Source organism: Mauremys mutica, chromosome 7 (genome assembly GCF_020497125.1).
Source record: "Mauremys mutica isolate MM-2020 ecotype Southern chromosome 7, ASM2049712v1, whole genome shotgun sequence".
In the NCBI taxonomy this organism is placed as follows: Eukaryota; Metazoa; Chordata; order Testudines; family Geoemydidae; genus Mauremys; species Mauremys mutica.
This window is the reverse complement of record NC_059078.1, coordinates 13,498,391-13,519,872: the sequence shown is the minus strand read 5'-3', so window position 1 is coordinate 13,519,872 and position 21,482 is coordinate 13,498,391. Positions and strand designations below refer to the sequence as shown.

General features: G+C 42.2%; 1 protein-coding gene across 1 annotated transcript in view; it reads right to left on the bottom strand.

The window, feature by feature from the left end:
- The window catches only part of CNTN4 (contactin 4), a 669,413-nt gene extending 651,999 nt beyond the window's left edge, over positions 1–17,414 (bottom strand). The window contains exon 1 of the mRNA XM_045024546.1: positions 17,311–17,414. The gene's annotated coding sequence lies outside the window, so the exon portion shown is untranslated. The remainder of the gene's footprint in view (positions 1–17,310) is intronic.
- Between the last annotated feature and the right edge of the window lie 4,068 nt (positions 17,415–21,482).

Here is a 21,482-nt window from a genome sequence, read left to right as displayed (position 1 = left end):
CCAAACTCACTAGAAATTCTGTTGTCATCCACTAAAGCTACTAGACCCAAAATTAAAGGAATTGCACCTGAATTCAGGTTTCAGGATGGAACTTTTACACAACTGTAGGAACAACCATGTCCTTCTGGTTATTATCCTTGATACCACCTCTTATAAACTGGATTCTGGACTGAGTTCTGGGTAGTACTTTTGCTGGGGTGAAGCACAAATTAGTGGTTCAGGCACTTAGCTGGTGTAAACTAGTGCAGCTTCACTGAAGGCTATACTACAAGCTGAGGATCTGTTCCATTGTACTGCAGCTCTTGGGGGTTACAATACTGTGTGTAGTGTCACAGGCATTATATTTGATAAACCCAGGTAGTTCACTTAATTTTTGTAGAGCTTTTAAGAGCATTTACTTTCAGAGCATCCCTTCCATAGAGTTTCAGGTGGATTTAAAACAAACCAAAGGATCTGTTCACTTTTCAGAAACAGGTGATAACATTAGCATCAACTCCTTTCTTAATGGTAAGTGGAGCAAGTACAAATTTACCTACCAGGGCCAAATTGTGTAAGGACTCATTACTGGCATTGTTATAGCCACAGGAAGGCAAATGGTCTGCTAACTTCCTCGGTTACCTGAGTCTTTGTGTCTCCTTTGCTAGAAGGAGATTATCAAATTTCTATTTACTTATGTCACTGAATTCACAACATTCAAAATGTATCTTGTGCTGCTACAATGCATTCCATTGGCCTCTCACCAGCTTTGCCCCCAAATCTGTGTGGGCTCTCCCATTTCACACATGCTGGTAAGAATCCTTCTTGAATCTCTGGAAAGTTGCCAGAGAGGCTACGTAGCTAAAGTTCGAAAGAGAGCACAGAACTCTAAGATAAATTTGGCATATATGGAAAAGCCACCCCAGGCAATTTTAATTTGCTTGCCCAGCACTTACTTAGCGAATGATCAAAGGTCTCCTTGACCTTGTCAGAATAGTGGGTATTGTAACATCACATGGTTAGCCAATTTGAAACAGTTTGTCCAGTGCATGAGAAACAAACAGGCTCTTTCTCAACAGCAGCCTTTCGCCACTTCACTTTCTATGACTCTCCTCACCCCACCAACGATGTAAAGGAAGAGCAACTGGAAGAGCTTCCACTTATTTGACCAGCCCTAGATCCATTCTTTTAAGAGGACAGATCTTCCTTTCAGCACAAGTATATGCACAGTATACCCCGTCGTTCCTCTTCCAACAGCATGTACTGCAGTGTTTCTCAAACTGGGGTTGCCGCTTGTGTAGGGAAAGCCCCCGGCGGGCCGGGCTGGTTTGTTTACCTGCCTCATCCATAGATCTGGCCAATTGTGGCTCCCACTGGCCACGGTTGGCTGCTGCAGCCCAATGGGAGCTGCTGGAAGCGGTGGCCAGTACGTCCCTCGGCCCGCAGTGCTTCCAGCAGCAAACAGTGGCCAGTGGGAACCACGATCGGCCTGACCTGCGGACGGGGCAGGTAAACAAACCAGGCTGGCTCGCCAGGGGCTTTCCCTACTCAAGCGGCGACCCCCGTTTGAGAAACACTGATGTACTGGCACTGGCAGCAAGGGATGTGAGATGGCAGCTGTTTGAATATCAGCCTGACCGTCAAGGTGCTGTATATATTGATAATGTTGAGGCTATAGTTCTACTACCCATTTCCCATGGATACAAGCAGTTCCAGTGTGCTGCTGTGTTCTGGCCTCTTTGTGGAAATGCAATGTGTCAATTGTACATTATGAAAGCCAAAAACTGCATTAATCTGTTTACCTGCACCCTGTAATGTAAATGTTGATGCATCTACACTTGCACTTTCAGAAAGAATGGCTGTGCTAATCTGGAAAGTTAAAATGACAAGTGAGTTCAAATGACAATTTTCTCCATTGACCTTTCTTATTTCTGAAATTAATTGAAACTGATCTTTTTCACTGCCTGCTTTAATTAGACTAATGAAAATATTTCTGGGGAAAGCATTGAATAGTAGGAACAGTGACTGTTAAAGACTAAACCTGAAAAATATCCCAGCTGTAAGCACAGCCAGTCATTATTCTAATGTACTTTTTATAATTGCTTGTATCCTTTTAATGTTACAAGAGGCACAGCACTGAAACCCAATATTTTATGAGAGGAGACATCTAACACTGAATGATTATTTGTAAGCGTTTAAATATTTGTCATATAACACTGGGTTAATTATAGATTAGTAATAAATACAGCATGGAGGCACAAATACATGAATACAAATGACACACTACATCGTTTGAGAATAATTTGGAAACAACGAAGCAAAGGATGTGTCATTTAGCTGTAGCAGTAGCACAAAAAATTTTCATGAAGTGAGGTCTGCATGTCACTTACATCTGCCAGCCTATGTTTGTATTTGCAGTTACAGAAAATTGTGCACACAAGTTGAGTTTTCACACATGCCAATACATACTCAGGCAAAGGCACCTCTGCATGCTTTGGATGTGTCCCTTGGTTTTTTGGCAATTGGTGAATAGATAAGTTTTGCCTCTTTTTTCTAGCTAGGCGTTCATATCACCACCCTAGGATCTGAGCACATCGCGATCATGAAGAGATTTTATCCTCACCATGCCCCTGTGAAGTAGGGAAGTATTAATCTTAATTTACAGAATGGGGAAAAAAATGAGGGAGATTAAGTGATTTGCAGTGATCACACTGGAAGCCTGTGGCTAAGCCATGATCTGAACCCAGGGTTCTTAAATCCCACTCTAGACCATGCTTCCTATTGGAGAGACAAGATGGGTGAGGTAATGTCTCTTATTGGACCAACTTCTGTTGGTGGGAGAGAAAAGATTTCAAGTTTATACAGAGTTCTTTTTCAGGACTGGGAAAACAACCTAAAGGAGACCTCTGTGTGGCTCAAAAACTTCTCTCTCTCACCAACAGAAGTTGATCCAATAACAAATATTACCTCACTCACTTTGTCTCTCTAGTATCCTGAGACTGACATGGCTACAAGTACACTACATGCATCCATCCTACTGTAATCCAATACAAATATTGCACACTATTTGACCAGCTCTATTTGGCAATTAGAACTCCAAGTTGGAGTTAAAAAGCCCTTGTTTAAAGAGGGGAGGGGGTAGGGAGCCTAACCATGAACAAACGTTTAGGGATGTACTTTACACTCTTTTCATTATGGCTTTCAGTTACTGGGGTAGATTCTCTGGCCTGTTCAACTGCCATATAGCAAAGGGAACAAAAGCCACAAACATCTCCACAAACAGATTCCTCTTGCAGGTGTACAGGCAGCGTAGCCAGGTCCTGGGGCTATGGGGACCATGTGTAAGAAGGAGGGTTAAGGGAGGATCAGAACATTCTGCTCTCCAGCTATTCCCAGCTGGTGGAGAGTTGCTGGTCAGCACAGCTTAGAGCAGCCCCATAACTGCTCTAACCTGCACTGGTCCTATTTGGCAGAGATGCAGGTTTGAGCTGTAACCGTCTCCCTGATAGCCCAGCTCTACTCGCATCTGCAACCAACAGTGAAACAGCAGAACCTGGCCATGTATGTACCTTGGGACACTGACCTACTTCAAAATTCACCCAGGTGAAATTGCTGTACTTAGAATGTAGGCCTATGTTTACACTATGCATCTTTGTATATAGAGGGGCACAATACATGTGGAGGGAGGGGGACAGATGCATACATTTTCAGATCCTCACAAAATACTGTGTTTCAATTGGTACACTTGGTTTTGTGAACTTGACTTTTCAGATAACGGGATTTCTTCCCCTCCAATTGTGACTTATAAATTCCAGAGGTTTTTTTTTAAACTCACTCTGTTCTATATTTGTTTCACAAGGCCCCCTTGTTGCCCTGTGAGGTTTGTTTGTTTGAATGGGGGATGGGGGAAAGAAGAAGGAGACAGAAGAATAGTGACTTGTAACACCCTGTAACATTTTGGAATGTAGCAAACTTTCTCCTCACCCCTTGCATCTAGCCAGCTCCACTGATTAACGTGTGTGTGTGTGTGTGTGTGGGACAGAGTGAGGTGGAGAAGAAGAGGAGTAAATGATCTATGCCGCTGCCTATTCTCCACCCACTCACCCCTTGGGGGACGCATCTGGCCAAGCTCCCTACAGCATCCCGAGCTGAGGTTGGAATAGCCTTAGGCCTGGTCTACGCTACATGGTTAGGTCAACATACGGCGCTTTGATTTAACCTAGCTGTTGAAGTGTCTTCACTTAAATTTGGCCCTGCCAACATAAGTGTCTCTCTATGCCAATTTAGTAACACCACCTCCATGAGCAGCGTAGCAATGCAGTCGATGTAATTAGGTTGATGCAGTATCAAGGTAGACACTAGATTGCTTACGTCAACTGTTACTGGCCTTCAGGAGCCATCCCACAATGTCCCCATGCTGACAATGCAATCAATATAAGTGCTCCTGGTGAGGACGACAACACAAGGAGCTAAGTGTGCACACACACAAGTGATTTAATAACTGTGGTCTCTGTATGCCTATGTAAATTGGGTCGGCATAATTTTGTACTGTAGACATGGCCTCAGTGCAGTCATCTAAAGGAGCGGGGGAGGGGGGGTGAAGGACACTCTCCCCACGCCCTTACTTGGAGGCATTAGGGCTACCTAGATGTGAGCTCTAGGTGCTGAAAGAAGTTAATCTAAATGTTCCCCTCCTGGACAGAATTGGCTAGCTGCATGGAGAGGGAGGGGAAATGCATATCACAAATTACTCCAATGCAACAGGGGAATCCTGGAAATAATTGTGTTTGAGGGATTCTTCTCAGTTTCTTCCAGTGTTCCACCCATTACCCAGGGATGTGCGTAAAGATAGCTTAGCCCTATATATTCAGCTGTATTAAATACAGAACAAAATCCCCAAATGACTAGTTTTCTTTACTTTTCATTAAGAATTCTCCAGCAGTTGCTTTCCCATGATCTGTCAGTTTCTAGTGAAATATCGCACAGGTGTAGTAATATATGAAATATTATTTATCACTCTCTTATGTATTCCACATAGGAGATGCATTACGACAATGGAATAGATTGTATCAACTTGATTTACTCCTTGTACATATGCTATATTTACAAGAAGGGATTTTACATGTGATTTATATTCAACTGTAAAAAAAAAATCCACAGGAGATCTATCAAAAATAATAGAAGACATAACATTTCCTATTTGCATCAGTGAATGGATCTTTAACAGGATAGCTCAAAATACTGCCATACAGCAGCTGTTGTTCAGTAGAGCAAAAATAATGGTTTGGGAAACAATGAATATTGCAGCTTCAGTGCTTCCGAACTAAATCCAGGCACTGATTGTATCACTATTATACCGAATAGTCTCAGAAACCCTTAAGTCTGTTAATGTACAATTAATTATGACACTTCTTCATACCATAGACTTTCCTGTGGTGTGTCACACACATGCGATGTGACATTTTGCTAGGATTGCAGGTAGTGCGATTGTAAAATTCAAACTTACAGATAGATTTTTTTCCCCCAGAGAAATATATTGGAATTGAATCCAAATTAAATTTGAATATTTGCAAATCTGTGGACCTAAGATCTTTTTCAGGTTTCAGACAGAGCAATTTACATGTTAATCAAAAACTAGAGATAGACCCATATCAAGTCTCAGATCAGAACAAAGCTAATTTTAAGGGAAATTTTCACCCAGGTCAGAATTGCATGGCTGTTCCCTACCCTGGTGCCCATAGTATAAAAGAGTCTATTGAAGTCCACAAGAGTTTTCCATTTAAACTGGTTTTGATGGAATATTAGATTTTTGGCAAAATATTTTCTGAAGAGAATTTCAATTTTTTTGTTGAAAAAACAAATACCTCAAAACGGAAGTACTTCAGCTGAAAGGCAAAATATTTCAGTTTGGAAATGCTGCCACAGTGCCTCATGTCCTCATCTGTTCTCCTGGGTAAGCTCATCATCTGGGCTACGTCTTCCATTATGCGCCGTGACCAGGTACTCTCTCCTCTCTCTGAGAGGGGAGAACATGATGTATCATGGGCTATGTAGTCTAACAAGTAAGACCTGAATAAAGGGGATAATGGGAGCTTGAGACTCCCAAACTAAAAGTCCCATGTGGCACAATGGGAGCATTTCCAATTGGAAATATTTTGGGGTGTGTTTTTTTAATTTCTGCTGGAAATCAAAGTTTTCCATGGAAGATGTAGATAAAAATAAAATGGTTTTCATAGAAATTTTTCCACAGGGAGGAGAAAGCCCTCTTTGTTAACCAGCTCCAGTCATGTTACTACTCAGATTGGTCAGGTACTACTACTCACAATTAGTAAGGGTGGCAGAATTGGGCCTTGTCATTCACATTTTCAACTCTGCTCCCTTTGTTTCCAGAAATGAAACATTCAGTACAATCCAGCTGTGGCATTCAGGTATAATAAAAAAAAAATAATAATAATAATGGAAAACTAGATTCTGAATCTGAATAGGGAAGGGAAAGGAGGAGACTATTCTTAATATGATGATAAAGAGTGGCAAGTAAATTCTGGAGTCAGCACCCCAGAAATATCATAGACTACAGAAGACTTGTGTCCATTATCAGTGGTCACAATTATCAGTGGTCTTTGAACATGATCCCGTAAACATTTACTACTCCCAGTAGTTAGCGTATGCAGGAGGCTCCCATTGGGGTCAGTAGGTATCTTACCATATGGGTAATATTACAAATGTATTACTGTATTCTGCTTAAAAATTCAACAAAAATATAAAAATAAAACAGCAGTACCAAACAGAGACTGGGGTGTATATAAATGATCTCACACACACACAGATTCACATACATACATTTGCATATATACATATCATGACCTCCCTGTGTTCTACATCTCAACCGGGATTTGGATCTGCATTTTATCACCGTCTCTTATCTCTATGGAATTCTGAACTAAGACCCCAGGTTCAAATGCTCTGATACTTTTTGATTTGCACTCATCTCAATTAAGAACATTAGTTTAAGCGTGCTGGCGATTTGTCTTCTCAACATACACTGGCCAGGGGATTTTTGCATGCAGATGTCTCTGCCACATTATAGATAGTTTGCAGGTGGCATATTAGAGCAGACATTCCCAGTCTTATCTTTATTGGCACTCTTTCTACACAAACAGCAGATTGCGTTGCCACTGCCCTTTTGACCTAAAGAGAAAAAAAGCTGCACACTCGTGATGTTCGTTTTCCCTTGCAGGCTCCATAATGATGCAAACTGGCAAGTGACTCCTTCCTCATCTTGCTTCTCATGAGCAGCATACCATACCACTCAGCCCCATATCATCTCAACTCTCAGCCAGATCCTCTCACTCTCTGCAGTTTAAACCGTGCGGTCTACTCTCTTGCTTTGTTAGTTCCACAAGGAGTCCTGCATTTGTCTTCTCCTGACTGCTACTACAGTAACTCCTCACTTAAAGTCATCCCGGTTAACGTTGTTTTGTTGTTACGTTTCTGATCATTTAGGGAACATGCTCATTTAAAGTTGTGCAATGCTCCCTTCTAACATCATTTGGCAGCCGCCTGTTTTGTTCACTGCTTGCCGGAAGAGCAGCCCATTGCAGCTAGCTGGTGGGGGCTTGGAATCAGGGTGGACCGGCAGCCCCCCCTCCCCCATCAACTCCCCGCTCCCCTAAGTTCCCTGTGCTGCAGCCGCCCAGCAGTCTGTCAATTGGCAGTTCAGCTCTCCCTCCCCCAACTGCCATGTGCTGCTCCTGCCCTCTGCCTTGGAGCTGCTCCCAGAGACTCCTGCAGGGGAGAGGGGTTCTAATGTTAGGGTGTCTCCCTCCCCCCTGCTCCTGCACCCCATATACAACAGGGAGGGGACACAGAGGGAGAGAGACAGAGAGAGCTTGGGGCAGCAGCTGCTGTCTCAACTTCCTGATCCACTTAAAAAGACAATGCACTTAAGAGTGGGTCAGCTTACTTAAAGGAGCAGTGTGCATCTCTCTCTCCCCTACACACAAGGTGTGTGTGTCTCTGTTTGCTATGCTGTCTCCCCTCCCTCCTGTTCATGCTGCCTTGTGTGAGAGGCTACATTAACAACGTGTTAACCCTTGAGGGCTCAGCCAAGTGCTAGTACATCATTTAGCAGCAAGGCATTCCCTGGGAAATATCCCTCCCTCTTCCACCCTCTAACTTCACCACCTCAACCAAGCTTCATGATCATCATAGCTGTGAACAGTATTAAATTGTTTGTTCAAAACGTATACTGTGTGTATATCTATATAATATATAGTTTTTTGTCTGGTGAAAAAAATTTCCCTGGAACCTAACCTAAACCCCTCCCCATTTACATTAATTCACTTGGATTCACTTAACATCATTTCGCTTAAAGTCGCATTTTTCAGGAACATAACTACAACGTTAAGCGAGGAGTTATTGTATTTCTGATTTCTTATATGGAGACTGAGGGAGGGGAGAAAGGCATTGATTCAGACAGGATTTTGCATGAGTGCACAGATATGGGGAGAGTGCTTAAGGACCCTCTCTCCTTTTTGTGCATGCTCCTTGTAAGAGTCTGTGAAAACTGCAGTCCCTGTCGGCAGCCACTACTTCTCTTGCTCAATGCCTGTAGGCGGTGCCATGGATCTGCCACCTTGTCTGCACCAACCTGCAAGGAAGACCATGTATATTGTGAATATGGTGCAGCCCATGGGGCAAATGGGCTTTCTCTGAGCTCCTCTTGGCGCTGTGCACTATTTCATTGCTTTCTCAATGTGGGCCAGTGTCCAACAGACCTAATATAGCCCAAAGAACATAATAAGCTTTAACATCCGTGATTTGTGATGCTTATATAGATGTCATCACCTCCCTGCCCCTCATGATCATGTTAATTTGGTCCCCGTCTCCCTCCCCAGGCCAGGTCAAATGTGTGCTTGGTGTCTCCTCTTTACCACTTTGATTAACAACAGAAGTAGTTCTAAAACTCTTCCATGGAGTGGACCATTTCTTAATATAGACCCACATTTCTAGAACATTCTATTCACCCAATCCCACCCAACCACATCATCCCTGAAGCAAATAGAGACCATGGTTATATGAAACAGTAATGTTAGAACAGCACCAAGATAAATATACACTCACTTTCATTTGAGGATATATGACTACTTGATTAGTTCCCACATTTTAATCTGTCTTGTTTAATTCCTTCCTTTGGATGTAGGGCTTGACATTTTAGTTCTGGATCACTTCATTGCCTACAGCACTCATATTTGTAATCTCAATAGCTAGCCTTGTGCTTTGGTTCAATCCCCCTGTACGATTGCTACTGTACTCTTCCAATTTCAGTGTCACCACAGATATAGATCATGGCTTAATTATACCAAAGGATGACATGAAGCTGTCACATGGGATGCTGACTGCTTGATAACTAATGCATGCTTTACCATTGCATTAACTGAGGACCACATAAAATTGCTTCACTAATTCAGAGCAGGTAAGAGATGTTTACTTCAAGAGGAATGTAAGGAGTATAAAATAGGAGCTGATTCTATGGCCTCATTGTTATGCTGTGCCCATTGGTGGATTGTTGACAGTGATGACTGAACCTAGAAACTCTGGTTCTAAAAGCTTGAGGTGTAACCATCATATCTGCCTTCCCTTCATGTAGACTGTCGGCTCCCTGGGGCAGGGGACATGGCTTTTTTCTCATTGATGTTTCATTAGCAATAAGAGATGTGGCAAGCTGTAATAAAGAGAGAGTTTTATTAAATGTGCTGAGAGACCAGTATTACATACTAAAGCTCTAGAGTTTGTCTGTTAGCAACCTCACCCCAGCATGTGCTCTGGAGTCCTGGTGTTACTCCAAAGTAGGTCCCTCCTGAAACCAAACCTTCTTTCTCTAGCTCCGCTCATCATGCTACATTTGTAAAGCATCATGCATATATATGGTATTACATATAAATGTTGGACCACCACCACTGAAGGAAAGCTTGGGAACTTTAGTACTTCTCTCCTTAAATTTCACTTCCTGAAACATTCATAGCTCTCATATATACTCTGCATCTTTCCACTCTTTCAAAGATGTCCTCCTGGTCACATGACTGAGGTTCATCTCTCAAGATAAAACAATATAATGTCTAGATTACCAATTTGATCTTCAGTTCTATCTCAGGTATTTATCATGCATCTGCAACAGTGATATCAGGCATGCACTGAAGCTTCCACCTCCATCAGTTTGACAGAAGCAGCACTTTCTACTGGTGAAACTGCTTTAGCTAGGGTGAGATTAAGTGCCCAAGGGACCAAATTCACCCTGTGCACAGGCCCAACACAATGATTATGCACCTCTTTAGTCCCATTTAGAGGTTTTAAGTGGACTTAAGAACTTAGTCATTCTGGAAGCTCTGTTTGGCTCCCTTGACATTTTATTGGCTTGGTTGACTCAGAGAATGATGAGAAATGCAATTATTCTCAATTATGAGAAACACAATGATAATGTTTAAATTTCACATACCAAAGTAAGGAACAAATTCATTCACAGGAGGCCAGTACAAGGCCCAAGGCACCACAATAACAGGGCTGCCCAGAGGATTCAGGAGGCCTGGGGTCTTTGGCGTTGGGGGGCCCCTGCTGCCGAAGACCTGGCACTTCGGCGTCGGGTCCCAGAGTGGAAGGACCCCCCCCACTTTCGAATTGCCGCCAAAGCCCTGGAGCGGAAGAAGCTCCGGAGGACCGGGCCCCGCGAGAGTTTTCCAGGCCGCCCGGAGTGAGTGAAGGACCCTGCTCCAGGGGCCCCATAAAAGTCTCACGGGGGCCCCTGTGGGACCCGGGGCCTGGGGCAAATTGCCCCACTTGCCTCCCCCCCGGGGCGGCCCTGCACAATAGCTGCACATAAAGAATACAAATGATGCATATGCCTTGTGTGGAGTCTATGAAAAGGGCAAGGTTCACCTTCACTACACTGAAAAGCCATAGTCCACAGCCCCACTTCAGGCCTCACAAAAACAAGCATAGCTTCATTGAACTCAATGGAGTTACACCTTTTTCCACCAGAGATGAACTTGGCCTTGAATGTATTGTTGAGATCAAACACTCATTTGCTATTTCTGTCTATGAATTCCAGGCCCCTGACAAAGATGGGATTTACCTGCCTACTGGAATAATTATATCATATCTAATATTATTTCTCCTGTACCCTTTCCCCACCATAACAGCTAAGTACCAGTAGTTATTCAGGATACACTGTAAAAATGACACCATCAAGTAAAAAACAAAAAAAAACACTCTAAAAAATCCACCACACAGTACACAGTGTTCTTTTCTATATCTGATTTGTTTGTTTTTTCCATCCTACTTTGGTCTAAATATGAGATTTCAGTCACTAAATAATCTCAGTTTTACTTCTCTCTTTTCTTTCCCCTATGTAAATTAGTTAATAAATATAGGTAAAGACTGACAAGAGAAGAATCATCTCTAAAGGCCACTAGTAAGGTCACCTCTGAGCAGAGTCACTAAACAATGTGAGAGACAGAGGAAGAGCATTCTTCCCTCAGACAATATACTGATGTATCATGGGAGCATGGGCGGGGGGGGGGGGGGAACCATGTTTAGCTGGGCTTTCTTTAAGTGGAAGTCAACACATAAAGGGCATGCACATGCTGGACAATATAAGCCATTCCAGGGCATAATTTATCTTTGTCATGTATCAATGGAACTGGCCTTTTTTTGAAAAGCAATTTAATTAATGAGATTACTAAGTTTTTCAGTATGGTGAAGTGAATATATACAGTCTCCTGCTTTAGAAGGATTTTCACACATTTTAATATAGGTTTCAAATACCAATATTGATCATGCAGTTATCTGATTAAAAAAAACAACAACAACTAAAAAACAGAATTTCTCTTTCTCTAAAAGGAGCTAGAACTTTTTTTTAAAAATATAGGTTAAAATTAAATAATAATATCTTATGTTTCAGCACGTGTGTAGGTACCATCCCACCCCTGCCACCCCTCCTGCTTGAAAAACACCCTTATGCTGTTCAAAAGGCCTGAGGCAGTTTCTACCCCATTTATTTTTTGGATTTTCCTCAGCCCCATCTGTTTCTTTTCTATGGAGCAATCATAGTAAAGCAGATAGCCAAGATATAAAGAGCTGAGAGCAGGTGGGATTGGGAGATAATTTGTGAGGCACAACGTTATGTTCTGAGAATATAACATCTCTGATTTGATGACTTGAATGGTAACCTAATTTGCCTGGTATTATTCATTTAATTAAAACAAATATACATTGTTTGCATATAAGAGAAACATTTTATTTGTGGCCAAATACTGCATGCCTACCTGACGGGGATCCAAAAACAGTATATCAAGGAAACTTACTTTCTACAAAGGAATTGCCAACTTATCTACTTTGTAAATAAAAATGCAGTTTTATAGTCTGTGGGCCTGATCATCTAAGATATTGAGCCCCCTCAAATTTCTTTAAATTCAGTGGGCTGAGGGGGAGATCTTTAGTTTGCAGGACTGAACTCAGTTGTAGGCCCCAAAGTACTTTCAGAAGACCAAAGCAATCCTAAATCTTCTGTTACTTAAATATTTATCAGGCTGTTTGTACATTAAATCTTATTAGATTGGATAACAAAACATTAGAGATGTTATTTTAACTTCCCTTGCAGTGGAATACCACAGGGGATTCAGGAGACCATGTGGTTATGCATGTAGGTATGTGTATGTATCTGTCTGTGCTATTTGAAAGCTAGAATTAAGTTGGATAATTTGCTACCTAAGGGTTTTCTATGGCAAAATGTGTAAGGTAAGCTATTTCAGCTATGAAGACTGAAGAGACGTCTTTGCTTTGCTGGCTCAGAGCCAAAGTGCGATTCATTAAGTATCTTCTCACCACACCTGCAGAACTGTGACCATACGACTGGCTTTGCAGATGCCCCCCGGCCTACACAAAAAGCTGATACATGGCAGATGGCCATACTCCTAATGATAATAATGTGCTGCTGACTAAACAGGACATGAACCAATTAAGTAATGACTTACACACTGCGAGGGTTCTCCGGGGTATGGTAATAACAGCCCTGCATTTGATCACCCATAAAGAAAAACCCACACTTCATGATTATACCTGCCAAGACTTTGCTAGTGAGAATTTGCAGACTCCAACTGCTGATAAAAATAACCAGATGAATCAGTTTGAATTTCTACTGATTCACAGTGTGTAGGTGGACAAGGACCAGCTGATCTATAACAGTATCATTGCCTTCACCAAAGCCAGTAAAGGTTTATTTTCTTTCACAACCTGAATAAAGAAACACTAAAGCCCTGTCTACACTACAGGGAAAAGTCAATCTAAGATACGCAATTTGAGTTACGTGAGTAGCATAACTCAAGTTGACGTAGCTTAGATCTACTTACCACGGGGACCACACTGCACAATGTCAATTCCCCCTACTCTTCTCAATCCGGCGGAGTACAGGAGTCGATGGGAGAGCGATCTGCGGTCGATTTAGGACCCACTAAATCGATCACCGATACATCAATTGCCATGTGTCAATCCCCCGGTAAGTGTAGACAAGCCCTAATACTAGTGATTAGTTATCACCACATACCTCACTTTTCATATTCAATCAAGACATATCCAGTATTGCTAACCCCAAATGTTCAAAAATTATGAGTCAGGCTCACCAAAAATCAGGAGATTTGCCTTAAAATAATGAGATTATGGAAAAAAAATAGATTTTGTGCTCTTATTTGCCTTCTGTTTTTTGAGCCTTTACGGTACACTGGGGTCTCATTTTGAAGCTTCCTCCACAGCCAGGAGGGCTCGAAACTTCATTCTTAGAGAAAAACTAAGGCTGAAATTAACACATCTCCACTAGACTCCAGGAGCTGGGGCTTTAAAGAAAACAATTATGGGAGTCATGACAAAATTATGAGAGTTGGCAACACTATATATTTTGAACTCCATCAGCTTCAGTCATTTGTAGCTTGGCTTGTTCCCTGCTGCCGTCTCTCTGCAGTTCATATGAGATGAGGAATTATTTTTCAATGACAGAGTTTGTGACTTCTCAGGGTGTCTACTTGGTGTACTCATACACATAGAATTTTAACATCTCAGGCAATATAAGTTTCCAGAAATCCCTTTTCAGAAGCACAACCTGGCCTCCATGCTGCCAAAATGCCTGCCAACTCCACGTCTTTATTTCAAGCTTAGTTCAAATGTATTTCTTTTTTTGATGGGGTTGGTGGAGAAATATATTTTAAAAACATTGGCTTTGGTTCCATGGTGGTGCAAGGTAGCATCGAAGTGCCAAAGAAGAATGCAATTTTGATGTAAAAGGTCTTTATCATCATCCTGAAGTTATCCAGCAGTAGAGCAAGAAGTGTTTCTGTTCGCATAGAATAGAACTGAGTCAGATATCCACCCTATGCAACTCCTCTGAACTCAACGGGGAGTAAGTCCTCCCTGAAGGACTCCAGGTCCCTCTCACAGTAATGGCTTCTCAACTATAGGTCTGGGCAGCCAGACACTTGTGGGGTGACAGAATTTATACTTATAACAGTAGCTTTGGCCTATCTCCTCATCCCTCTTGAGGAAGAGTGTATCATGGCAACATTGTGATGCCTGGGTACACTCAATCAGTCTTGCTGTGGGACATTTCTCTTAAATTGGTCTTCTGTGTTACCAAAAAATCAGCCGGTTTTGTCCTAGTTCTGCCCTTAGATGGATGCAATGTCCATTGAGTTGAATTCTGGGCTGATGCGTATCCCTCCAACCCTATTATGCTGTTTATTTTTCTAGAGTTACTAAGTTTTTAATGAAAGATGCCAAAATCACCCCATATCAACTGCAACGTTCTCAAAAGCAGCATCTCAATTATGTTAAACACCAACTGATCAATGTACTAATTGAGGGACCGTGTTGCTTTTGCCTTTAGTAGAGCTATCTAGCTGACAGCACACCATGAAAATTTAATACCCCGGCTTCTTCTATCTTAATTATTCCTAATGAGCTACTTGCTTTAACAAACAAGGAAATTCCAATATCCTGTCTATACTTTTCACAGCAAGACAATATCATGTTAACTGAAATTGTGTTTCTCAATAATTGGATGAATTTAAAAGAGATAGTAGATGATAAGATCTATAAAGATTCCCATGTGGTATGAGCCAGTTCCCCTCATGGTTACTGACAGTGAGGTTTAATTTATTCATTTATTTAATAAACACATCTTCCTCTCTGGGGCATAGCTGGTTTCAGTTAAAATGATATTTCCAAATGATAAAAATAAGTATCCTAATAAAGATACTAATTGGCAAATATGTTCTTTAGAGACAGCCATAAATTAGAATATTCCACAGTGACTAATGCTACTTGTATTAACAGCTACACAATTCAAGACACAATTTCCCATCAACTATGCTTGTATTTTGCAATATTCAGGATGCCAGACAAATTTTCCTTCTAATGTTAGTTAACACCGCTTTGATTATGAACAGAAAGGTGTTGAGAGAGGTTAGCTCCAGACTGAGAGAGCAAATCTAATAATTAGATACAAGTTCCAAATGACAAACAAACAGCTGTTAGAACATTGGAGAACTCATTTTAAAAAAAGGAAAAACAACCCACAAATATTGAAGATCAAGCAAAGGCCAGAAATGCCAGGAAACAGACTGGCAGAAAGTCAGGTATGAAACTGTTGAAAATCATGAGCAGCTGCAAAATGTGAGAGGTCTGAAATAAACTTTCTAGATTAAGAAGGATGTTACAAAAGTGAACCATCACTTCCAGCCAAAGACAAGGTGTTTCATATGCAGGGACAGAAAACTCCTTGCAAGTATGATGGCTGGAAACCATAAAACAGTAACACTAATGTCAATGGAGATATGCTGCTTTACACCAGCTGAGGCCTTGGCCCAGAGAGTTTTAGGGTTCAATCCTGTATTGTGCTGAGAACTCTAAGCCTGATCCAACAAAGCACTTGCTCGCATGTTTTAATCCTTAAACTCTGATTCAGAAAAGCATTTAGGCACCTGCTTAAGTCCTTTGAAGTCAAACCTCAAATGTTTCAGCTTAGCGCGACACCAAAAAGTCATCATGAATTTTGGCAATATTGTCATCAAGTTATTTATGAATAACTTTTTACATTATTTATTTTTATTCAACCATATTTACATCTGCTCAAATAACTTAAATCTGCTCAAATAAATAGAAAACCTGTAGTCCCCCTCTCTATAGGATCTAGTGTTCTCATCCATTGACTTCCATGACTCTGCATGGGCACCAGGGTCTAACCTTATATAGAGAGATATAGATAGAACTGTGTGGATGAGTTTTCAGGATCAGGGCCCAACCACTGATTGTAATGGCTAGTCTATAATAATATTCAGTGTGAATTCTGGCATTTTCTACCTGGATTTGCAAACACAACAATCCCACCAGCTCTAGTTTAGCTTCCTTTTAGTTTAGCACACAATAGTTTGATAATAATCCGAACCTCTTCACTACTGTCCTCTCACAGCTGCCAAACTAAGCCGCAAGTCTCATGGGGAAAAGACCTCGTGTTATTTCCAAAGAACAATATTTCTTGTTTTGTCTCTCTCATTCTCTTTGTCAACTTCTCCTTTTATTTGCTCACATAAGAGTCTCCAGAGATACTAATAGATTGTGTTAAGGCGGGTGGGGAAGGAGGGTAGAGAGACTGGAATAGCATATACGCTCGTAACATCTAGTCTCACTATAACAAAACTGACTTTAAAAGGTCAAAGCTTTAGGCAAGACTGCCTCCTACTCCATGCTTCCTCACCTTCTCTCCAAGATAGCCACAGTTTCAGGAAAATTGGTAAAGCCTCTCCATAATTGCCAGGTCTTCTTTAGTGGTGCTACTGTTAATTTATGAGGATCTCTCTTGTCTGCACAGTAACACTAATTTCTTCCTCTGCTGTATGTATGAATATTTCCCTTTAATAATCCCTTTCCAGATCTGGGACCTCTGTCTTTTCCACATATGGGCAAACTATCAGTGATACATAGCATGTATATAATTCTCTATTTCCCTTTTCTTTCTTCTGAAAGAAATTGTGCTGTTCTCTTAACCCATCCCTAAAGCAGGGAGAATTTGTCCCTTCCCCACCCCTTCTCTTTTACCCTAAAAGGACCAGCAGAGCTCCTGAGATATTGGTGTTTAGGTGTAGCTGGACAAAAGCTCTTTCCTCAAGAGATGAGCCGAACCCCAAACAAAACTTCCCAGCTAATGAACACCAAAAGAGGTACCTTCAATTAACAAGTAACTATAAAACAAAAAAACTAGAGTGCAAGTAACTGAGTTAAGATTAAAAGGCTTACATTTATTTTGGTTATCCCACATGCAGCACTTTTGAGGAAGTAGAAAGTGCCTTACTTGATTAGTATCAGGAAAGAAGAGATGCAGCCTGATCTAGGATAAGTGACTTTGCAATGCACTTTCCTTCCACACCAACCACTCCCTTAAAGCGTCACCATAGGCTCTCACTTGCCCAGCTGTGGGTGGTTTAAGGCAAGCTAGATGCCGGGGGGCGGGGGGGACACAGACAATAAGACTAAAGTAATTTGTGTATTAAGGAATAGGTCCTGAAACAAGCAGGACTTCTTTACTTCAGAAGCTACAAAGAAGTAAGTGGAACAGATTCTGGTCTTACACCAAATCCATTTAGTAACCCCAGACTAGCTTTTATGAGTGTAAATGAAATGAGAACTGTTCTAAATCCATTTTTTTGCCAGTGCTGTTTGAAAAGTAAATAGATTTGCCTTCATGTAGTAAAAAAAATATAACTTATTAGGTGTGCCAGTGAATACATTTGCACCCCATTCCTTAATGCAAAATAGCATGAATGATGGTACCTGACATCTTATAGTGAAATGGGAAGGGAAGTATTCTTAAAACAAACAAACAAAACCCACCACCCTCTCAAGCATTAGATAGTACATTAAAAACATAAGCTTTCAATAGGCTCACCTCCATCAAACTAAACAAACATCCGGTTGGTATTCAGAATCTTATAAAGCAGGAAGTATTTAGAAAATGCACCATAGCTATTTGTAAATGAAAACACAATTCCATGTTTATCTTAGAAGTACTGCCACAGTTTCTAGTCTTCCTTCTCATCTCCAGGCTGTATGGATGCATCTCTATATTCAGAGACATAATTACTTGGTTCCTATCTAGCACTTTTCATTCATACATCTCAAAGCTTTTTCCAATGGAAGGTAAGTGATATCACTCCCATTTTACACATTGGGAAATAGACAATTCTCTTTGCCTCAAACGCATAGCAGCTGAGAGGCAGACTTGGGACCAGAGCCCTTCCTGACTCCTAGTTCAGGGTCCTGTCCACTGAACCACACAATCTTCCCGAAATAGGAATAAAGAATTTATCTAAAACTAAAGAGATTCATAAATGTTGCTGTGCTGCAGGGTACATTGGGGTCATGCAATTAAAGAGAAATTGAGAGTTCATGCAAAGTTACATAATATGGGATTAGCTGTAGGAAGAATTGGTTTTGTACTAGATCTTCAGGGCCTGATTCTGATCTCACTTTCACTGGTTTCACAGTGGTGTTTTGCCAGTGAGTTCAATGGAGTTACTTCTGATATATGTCAGAGTGAGATCAGAATCAGACTCCCATTATATAAAAGTGTGTCAATGCTTTCAGAAGCTACTTGGCTAACCACTACCAAATGAGCTCATTCCTTCCCTCCTACGTGGCTGTTCTTGACTTGTAATTAACGTATGGATTTGAACATGGTCAGGATAACTTTGGGTAAATAGAAAGCAAAGCCATTCAGATTGCAATGTGCTAGCTGCCACAGTTCAAAGCATTCAGTGCTTTTTAACTAGAAAGGAAGAAAAAAGGCCCAGAGTGTATCAGTTACACATATACTCTTAGGCTCAGCATTACAATGCCCAACTCTAAGGTGCCCTGTCACCTAGTGGAATCCTGGGTGCTGAGTGAGGTACCCAGGCTCCCTATACAATACAGGGGGAGAGTTAAACCCCTAAGAATTCACAGAAGCCAGTAGAATGAGCAAAGAGCAGCACAACCTATCCAGGACTGAACTGAAATGAGAGAGAAAGGGTAGGGCTTAAGCCACCTCCCTCAGATAAAGTTAGACACCCCCCTCCACTTGAGATTCACAGGCGAGCACCCTATGCTGGAGTTAGGCACAAAAACCCAGTCAGCCCTTTCTCACAAATTACTGAGGAGGAGTCTCCCTTATGCCCAGTAGATACAGGTTCAAATACCCACTGCCTGATTTGGAGTAGGGACTTGAACCCCACTCGCCTTCATTTTCCAGGTGAGTGGGCTAGCTACTAGGCTACAGCGCCACAGTTGTCCTGCTGAAGCTTTGCATACGCTATTTAAATATTCGTTGGTGCAGTGACTGGAACCTGGTCTCTCAGGTAAGAGCACTAACCCCTGGGCTGTAGAATCACTCTCTCACTCTTTAGCCCAATGAATATTTAAGTATTTTATACAAACTGGGGCAGCTTCAGCAGGGAAGAGTGAGAAAGCCAGAATACCCTAGCACAGTGTTTCACAAACAGGGACGCTGCTTGTGCAGGGAAAGCCCGTGGCGGACCGGGCCAGTTGGTTTACCTGCCCCATATGCAGGTTCAGCCGATAGCAGCTCCCAGTGGCCGCGGTTCGCTGCTCCAGGCCAATGGGAGCTGCTGGAAGCTGCGGCCAGTACGTCTCTCAGTCTGCGCCGCTTCCAGCAGCTCCCATTGGCTTGGAGCAGCGAACCATGGCCAGTGGGAGGCGCGATCGGCCGAACCTGCAGACGGGGCAGGTAAACAAACCGGCCCGGCCCGCCAGGGGCTTTCCCTACACAAGCGGTGTCCCAAGTTTGGGAAACACTTCCCTAGACCTTAGAAGCTAAGCCACTCACCTGGGAGATCTTGCTTCAAGCCTCTGTTCCAAATCAGGCAGATTCTGGCTAAGTGCTCTAGCCACTGCCCCTATTTGGTATGAGGGGAGCATCACATTTGGTATGAGGTGGGTTCAGAGCATCCCCACAAGGAAGATAGGTCAGGGAATGCCTCGTGTGTGAATCCCACTAGGGCAGTGTTTCCCAAACTTGGGACGCTGCTTGAGTAGGGAAAGCCCCTGGCGGGCCGGGCTGGTTTGTGTACCTGCCTGGAGCAGCGAACCGTGGCCACTGGGAGCTGCGATCGGCTGGACCAGTGGACACGGCAGGTAAACAAACCGGCCCGCCAGTGGCTTTCCCTGCAAAAGCGGCATCCCAAGTTTGGGAAACACTGCACTAGGGCTTAGGTGCTGAGCTGCTTGGCAATGTGAGGACTTTGCAATTACACACTAGCAGAAACTTAGGCACCATAGGGACTTTATTTGTGGAAACTTAGGTGCCTATAGGGTTAGTGGGGGTTTGGAGGATCTAAATTTTGGACTTAGGCTCCTAAAGTGGCAGTTAGGCACCTAAGTCCCTTTCTGTATCTACTCTTTAGTTTGTTACTGAGGCAGAATAATATGCTGGGTAGACACAGAGTAATAAGTCACTGCATGCTATGAATAAAAGTCTCTCTCTCTCATACATACACACACCCACCCCTTGCTGGAGCAAATAGGAAGCACCTCTGTGTATGTGTAAAACAATGCTACCATATGAACTACTGAGACTGTGTGGCAACTCCCCCTGGCCGTATAAGTTTGGACAAGTTTACTGAAAAACCTGAATATGACTGCTATATTCTATTTCTAGAATTTGATGGCAATATTCAGAGATATGGAAGTCACCATGTGGGTTGCTGATATTCTGCTCTCCCCAACACATGCTTTCAAAAAAGACTTACCATAATACTGCTTTGGGCTTCTATGATTCAGGAACCTCTTCATGCCAACTGGCAAAGGGCATAGATGGGGTACAGAGATCCCCTGGGTTTGATGTATGCATAATAGTTCACCAAAGGTTGGCAAGCAAGGTCTCTAATGAATGCCTGTGTCACGCTGATCACCAGGATACTTGTGAAATATTGTGAAATACAAATATTATGTAAGGAGTTATGTATATATACTGCAAAAATGTTCTAAAGGTATGTAACTTGGGGGCTGGTCTCCAGCAAAGATGAAAATAGGGTGTTGTTTTTTTTTCCCAGGCAGGATATGTTTCGCCATCTATCTGTTTACATGTAAACTGAAGTATTGTCTGCTTTACCATGAGCAACTATTTGTAGTCTGACCCACGTGCTAATGAAGGGTTGTCCAGTCTCTGAAGAGAGGAAATTTACAGAAATAAGTGAACCAGCAGGGGGAGCTCCATTTACAAATCATCACAATGATCTTTTGAGCTATAATGGTAGGTAGGGAGACTAAGGCTGTTCCTTCCACTGAGGAGGCAAAAAGAAGATCTCAGTCAGATTAGGCTGTAATATGCTGGAAGGAGTTAAGGCAGGGGTAGGCAACTTGTGGCATGCGGGCCAAAGGCAGCATGCAAGCTGATTTTCAGTGGCACTCACACT